A 6,536-nucleotide genomic window follows, 5' to 3' on the forward strand; every position below is an offset into this window, starting at 1 on the left:
TGGGCCTTGTTTGTATAGAAATGGTTCGTCACAGAAATAAAAGTTACTGTCATGGACTAGCCGTTTCTTCTGCTGGGAATTGAAGTTTTCAGAGACCTAATTTTCTGTTCCCTTTCTGTCTTGGATGTCAATGTCAAATTCCTGTAGTAGTAGAACCCATCTTATTAGTCTCGGCTTTGCATCCTTCTTGCTCATCAGGAACTTGATGGCTGAGTGGTCGGTATATATGGTGGCTGATGCACCAACTAAGTAAGAATGAAATTTTTCAATACCAAATACTACAGCCAACATCTCTTTCTCAGTAGTTGTATAGTGTTCCTGAGAGTCGTTTAATGTTTTGGATGTGTAGGAGATGGGATGTATCAAGTTTCCCCTCTTCTGCCCTAACATAGTTCCCACTGCGACATCACTCGCGTCACACATAAGAATGAAACGCCGTTCAGTCCGGTGCTATTAACACTGGGGCTGTTGTCAACGCATACTTCAAGGTTTTGAACGCGTCAATGCAGACTTCATTAAAAACATAGGGCCGGTTCGCCTCCAATAATGCGCTCAGAGGTCGTGCAATCTGAGAAAAGCTTCTGACGAACAGTTTATAGAAGTTGGCATGTCCTAGAAAACTTCTTAGCATTTTGAAATTCGTTGGTGGTGGAAGTTTTGCTATTACATCAATCTTGGCTCCATCCACTTCCAAGCCAGCCTTGGATACTTTATGCCCCAAAACAATTCCTTCTGTCACCATGAAGTGACATTTTTTTCCAATTCAGTACTAAGTTTGTTTCCTCGCACCGAGCGAGGACGACTTCTAAGTTATCCAAGCATGACTGGAATGAGTCTCCAAAGGCTGAAAAGTCATCCATGAAGACTTCCACGATCTTCTCTAGGAAGTTAGAGAAAATGGCCATCATACAACATTGAAATGTCTCTAGTGCGTTGCATAGCCCAAAGGGCATGCGTCTGAATGCGAAAGTGCCAAAGGGACAAGTGAACGTGGTCTTCTCTTGATCTTCCGGATCTATTAAAATCTGGTTGTAACTAGAATAACCATCGAGAAAACACTAAAACTCTTTACCTACAAGTCTATCAAGCATCTGATCGATGAAAGGAAGAGAAAAGTGGTCATTTTTAGTTGCTGCGTTGAGTTTCCGATAATCCATACAAATTCGCCAGCCTGTGACAGTTCTTGAAGGAATGAGTTCATTGTTGCTGTTTACAATCACGGTCGTTCCCCCTTTCTTGGGAACGCATTGAACTGAACTAACCCAACTGCTATCGGATATCGTATAAATAACTCCCGCGTCCAGCCATTTCAGAATCTCCTTTTTGACCACTTCTTTCATAATGGGGTTAAGCCTTCTTTGAGGCTCGATTGACGGCATCTTCCCTTCCTTCAGCCTAATTTTGTGCATACAATAGGATGGACTTATTCGACGAATATTTGCAAGCATCCACCCTATTGCGCATTTATGTTTCTTCAACATCTGCAAGAGTGAATCTTCATTAGGCTTTGTGAGATTAGTAGAAATGATAACAGGCAATGTATTATTAGTTCCAAGAAAAGTGTATTTCAAATGTCTGGGTAAATGTTTTAATTCGAGTTCAGGTGGTTGTTCGAATGAAGGACGCGTTGGTTTTGTCTGTCGCTCACTCAGACTTGGCGGCTCGGATTCCTTCAGGGTTTCCTCCAACGCGAGAACTTCACATACTTGAGTCTCTTCTTCAGTCAATTCAATATTGTTTAGCTGACAATGATCACTGTCTGGGAATTGTAATGCGTTGAGCACATTAAATTTCACCTCTTCATTATCCACGCGCATGGTTAGCTCACCTTTATGCACGTCAATTAGAACTTTCCCAGTAGCCAAGAAAGGGCGTCCAAGGATGATTGGAACCTCTCTATCTGCTTCATAATCCAGAATAATGAAGTCTACTGGGAATATGAGATTGTCAACCTTCACCAAAACATCTTCAATCCTCCCTTCCGGGTACTTAATTGTCCTGTCAGGGAGTTGAAGGGTGACAGAAGTAGGTTATGCCTCGCCAATCCTCAATTTCTTAAAAACTGAAAAGGGCATGAGATTGATGCTCACTCCTAGGTCGCACAACGCACGACCCACATCTAATCTTCCAATTGAACAAGGAACTGTGAAGCTCCCTGGGTTCTTATGCTTCTGTGGTAGCTTGTTACTTACTAACGCGTTGCATTCCTACGTTAGTGCTATTATTTCTTTCTCACTGACTTTTCTCTTTTTCGTCGAAATGTCCTTCAAAAACTCATGTATGTTAGCATCTGCTCCAAAGCTTCTATGAGTGGAACGTTGATGTGCAGCTGCTTTAGAAGCTCGAGAAAGTGCTTGAACTGATGTTCATCATTCTTCTTCATCAGACGCCTGCGGAATGGAGCGTTCAGAGGCACCTCCTGCTTTCCCACGTTACACGTGCTGGTTTCTGAATGGCTTGTATTTTCTGGCGTTCTCTCTTCCTGATCCGTTGAACATGTAATGCGTTCTTTCGAAGGATTATTGTTTCTTGGATTCATCTTTCTTTCTGCAAGGGCTTTTCCACTCTGCAACGTCATTGTGTGACATTTCTCTTTCCTGTTATTATCCCCAGATGTCTCTATATTGCTAGGTAGAACACCTGGCTGCCTGTTTTTCAACTCGCTTGCAATCTGCCCCACCTGGATTTCCAAGTTTCTAATTGATGACGCCTGGCTCTTCAGCATTGCGTCGTTCTGGGCTATGTATTCCTTCAATAGGTTTTCCAGCAGAGTTCCAGAACTCGATGCGTGGCCACCTTTATTGAAGGGCTGTTGATGCTGTTGATGCGTTTGTTGAAAGACAGGCGACAGTCCATTCCTTTGCTGATGGCTCGCGCCTGGGTGGTGCTCTTGCTGATTTCCTCCTATCCAAGAAAAGATCGGATGGTTTCTCCATCCAGGGTTATAAGTATTAGAAAATAGATTATTCTTGATGAAACATACTGACTGATGGTTTGGAGGACACTCAACATATGAGTGAAAATCTCTGCATCCCACACAGGTTACCATGGGTTTCCCAAATGCTTCCACTTGATTCACTTTCTGCTGGTTTGGTGCGTTACCTAGCGTTATGTTCTATAGAAGGCTGGTCATGGTAGCCACTTGAGTGGAGAGTGTGGCTATCGCATTGGATTCAACAGAGTTTAAATGTTCTGAGTATCTTCTTCTCCTATCATTTCTTTCCATTGTATGTGTCATATACCCACTCCATGTTAATGTTTGGCAATTGCGGTATAATTATTTCTTTAGCTTCATTATAGGATTTGTCCATTAGTCCTCTGACTGCAGTGCCTGTTGTCCTCTGCCATCGCATGCCTCTGTTAGTTTGCCATGAAACGTCTCCATCTGAATAGTCAAGGTAGTCCGTGGTTCCGGCAGTTGCTTGACCAGCCCTTGAAACGCTCCCATGCAGCGCCAAGGTCTCAGTGTCTTCTTATTCAAAGTTCATGATTTCTCGATGCCTCCTCGGCATTGGTGGTAGGTGGAAGTATTTCTGCATAAACTATTTCCACCAACTTTTCCCATGTGGTGATTTCCTAGACTCTAATGAACTCACCTATTGCTTTCGTCCTCTCACAAAGAATAGGGAAACAATGAGAGGCTGATGGCCTCTGGTGTGATTCCAGGAATCCACAAAGGAATTGCACGTTTCCAGGAAACGCTTCATATGGGTATGAGGATCTTCGCCATGGCTACCCCAAAATTGCCCAAACAGTCTTGGAGCATTTGGAGTATAAATAGATTTCATTCAAACCTGGTTCCATCAGGCTCAGATAATTGATTCCTGGAGAGAAATCATATAGCACAGGGCACGTATTCTCTTATAGACACGTGCTGTTTGTTTGCCATCAGGATTGGGTTCTGTGTAGCGTGAGCCATTGCTGCTGAGCTAATGACTGATTTTGTTGTTCTTCCGCCATTGCTCTTTCCCTTTCTTGCTATCTGAGTAACTGTTGCCTCAACTTTCAACGACAACGGTGTAGATGATAATATACGGTCGGAAGGTCCATTCAATCTCGGGGTCGTATTTGAACTCAAGAGTGTTCTCCCTGTTCACAAACGTTCACAAGCCTAGGCATAGCTTGTAATACTTCCCTTAATTGAAGTGTCCCTACAACAAATACAAATGGAATTTCTGGTTAGTTCTTGTTGCTGAATTCCGAGCAACTGCGCCAAAAACTTGTTCGCTTGCTATCATGAGATGCTTTAGAAGTGTATAAAGTAAAACAGATTGGAAGAATAAAGTCTAAGTGCTGCGTTCTGCCTTGATGCGTTTAAATAAATGCAATGCATTGGAGCATTAATATTATGCATAGAAGGCACACAACTCCTTATAATAACGTTCAAGTTTTCATAGATTAAACCTAAGTATAAATCTAATCTAGGTTCATGGCAAGTTCAGGGTCGATCACAGGGATTCAGTTTCACTAACACAGATTATGCGTTGTACTTGCAGTAGAAGGTTTTTCCTAAATAAATTTGAAAGATGTATTATTTACACTAACATGCTATGCCTGTGCAAGACAATACAAAAGAGTTGAGTGGAAAATGAAGGATCATGTGAAAATGGAATTTAAGTAGGTGGGCGCGCCAGTTAAAGATAATTGAACACAATTGAAGGGCTATCTTAGAGAAACCCTCCACAAACCTCCGAAAATAACCTGTCAAACCTAAGAAACTACGTATCTCTGAAACAATCGTCGATCGTTCCCAATTAACTATTGCTTCCGTCTTCTGGGCATCTCTACTAATGCCATCTGCTGAAACAACATGCCCAAGAAATACCACCGATCTAATAAAAAATCACATTTACTGAATTTAGCATACAATTGCCTATCTCGCAATGTCTTTAATACTATCCTCAGGTGGGTTATATGATCCTCCCTACTACCAGAATACACCAGTATATCATCAATGAATACTATCACGAACTGGTCTAAGTAGGGATGAAATATCCTGTTCATAAGATCCATGAATACCGTAGAGGCATTTGTCAGTCCGAATGACATTACTAGAAATTCATAATGTCCATATCTTGTTCTAAATGCGGTTTTAGGGATGTCAGCTTCCTTCACTTTCAATTGATGATAACCCGATCTCAGGTCTATCTTTGAAAACACCGTGGCTCCTCTTAGCTGATCAAACAAATCATTAATGTGTGGTAATGGATATTTATTCTTAATCGTTACCTTATTCAGCTGTCTATAATCGGTGCACAATCTAAGTGTACCGTCTTTCTTCCTCACAAACAATACTGGAGCTCCCCAAGGCGATCACTGGGTCGAATGTATCCCTTGTCAATTAACTCTTGCAGTTGAACCTTTAATTCTTTAACTAAGTTGGCACCATTCTATACAGTGCTTGCGATATAGGAGTTGTGCCTGGAATTAAGTCAATAGTAAACTCCACCTCTCTGTCGGGTGGTAATCCCGATAGTTCTTCAGGAAATACATCTCGAAACTCATTTACCACGGTGATATCTTCGGATTTCAGCTCTTTCCTTTGAGCAGCCACTACGTGAGCCAGATAGGCTTTACATCCCTTGCTCAATAGCTTCTGAGCTTTCACTATCGATATCAGGCTCCCTGCGGCTAATCTTTTGATTCCTGTCAGCATCGTATCCTGGCATTTGATTTTCTGAGCACTACCTCCTTCTTGTAATAGTCTACTGAAGCACGATACTTACTTAGAAAATCCATTCCCAGGATAGCATCAAACTCCAACAGTTCTAAGGGAAGTAAATCAGCATAGAAGTCCTGACCATTGATTTGTACCTCACAATGATTATAACATTTATCTACTATTATCACATCTCCCAAAGGGGTAGAGATAAATAACTCTTCAAGCATAGGCTCAACCAACCTATCTATACTAGATGCATACATGCTAGATATAAATGAATGTGTGGCACCAGGGTCAAATAAAACATAAGCAGACTGTCTACATAATATGACATTACCGGTCACAACATCTGGAGACTTCACTGTCTCCTGGTGTGTCACGGCGTACACTCGCCTCTGCTGCTGCGGTCGACCTACAACATTCTTTTACTTGGCACCACTTAACCCTTCGCCTCAATTTCTAGCACCCTTTGGTTGGTTAACTATCTGGGAGGTTGTCTGTTGTGCTGTTAGGGCATCTCTGTTCATTTGGGACAGTCCCTCTTGAAATGCCCTATTTTTCCACATTGGAAACATACACCTCTGCCACTATAGCATACCCCAAGATGCCTCTTGCCACAACTAGGGCATGTCAGTCTCTTGTCTATGCTAGCTATCGACTCACCAGCTCGTGGCATCTCTGATCGGCTAATTGCACTGGCCGAGGGTCTCATTTTCCTTTACCTGGATCCCTTCCAACTTATACCCCTGAATTGGCTTCTACTAGTCTGAGTTGCAACTGGAGGTCGGGATCCCCTGTCTCTAGGCCCTACTACTGCCTGACTGCCCCTTGGCAACTGCTCATCATCTGCCAAATTTTGCTCGACTCATATTGT

Source organism: Benincasa hispida, chromosome 1, assembly GCF_009727055.1.
Source record: "Benincasa hispida cultivar B227 chromosome 1, ASM972705v1, whole genome shotgun sequence".
NCBI lineage: Eukaryota > Viridiplantae > Streptophyta > Magnoliopsida > Cucurbitales > Cucurbitaceae > Benincasa > Benincasa hispida.